Source organism: Seriola lalandi, unplaced genomic scaffold (genome assembly GCF_002814215.2).
Source record: "Seriola lalandi dorsalis isolate HSWRI2012SDOR001 ecotype SW California unplaced genomic scaffold, Sedor1 jcf7180002054734, whole genome shotgun sequence".
Taxonomy (NCBI): Eukaryota; Metazoa; Chordata; class Actinopteri; order Carangiformes; family Carangidae; genus Seriola; species Seriola lalandi.
Genome location: NW_019525287.1, coordinates 168,023 through 168,596, shown reverse-complemented (window position 1 = coordinate 168,596; position 574 = coordinate 168,023). Strand labels below are relative to the sequence as shown.

The 574-nt window shown below is 43.6% G+C and overlaps 1 protein-coding gene across 1 annotated transcript in view; it reads left to right on the top strand.

The window, feature by feature from the left end:
* ehd4 (EH-domain containing 4) overlaps positions 1-574 on the top strand; it is a 27,571-nt gene that overhangs the window by 17,170 nt on the left and 9,827 nt on the right. The gene's annotated exons all lie outside the window — the stretch shown is intronic.

Below are 574 nucleotides of genomic sequence, written 5' to 3'. Positions count from 1 at the left end.
TTTATTTCTGCTGTAAAGTTGGACATTTTAACATGGGAGTCTATGGGGACTGACTCACTGTTGGAGCCAGACTCTAGTGGTCGTTAGAGGAACTGCAGCTTCTGGTTCTTCATATTGATGCTTGATGTTTCAGCCTCGGTGGCTGCTGATTGGTCAGCACATAGTCGGTGTTAAACAGTTTAAAAGAGGCTCGTGAGTCTGAGCTGGATTCTAAAGGTGGTTTTTAAACATTTATAAATTCTCTATGTAAAAGCTTAATGCATCAGATAATTGTAGTGGAGTGCAGGTAAGAATACAGTCTGCTCAAACTGCCTGTAACAGCATGTTCAACAATGTGCTGACCTGAGGTGAATCCTGTGGGAAACTGTGTCACTGCAGCAGCACAAAGAGGAAACAGTGAAGAAGAGTAGAAAAGAGAAATCTGAGTCGTGTGTGTTTCTTCTGTTGGAGGAATTTTTAAAAGCTTTTGTCTCTGTTTAGTTTCCAGTTGAGGAACCGAGTGTCGCCCAATGTCAGAGGGACCACACCCAGACTGCCACACACACACACACACACACACACACACACACACACA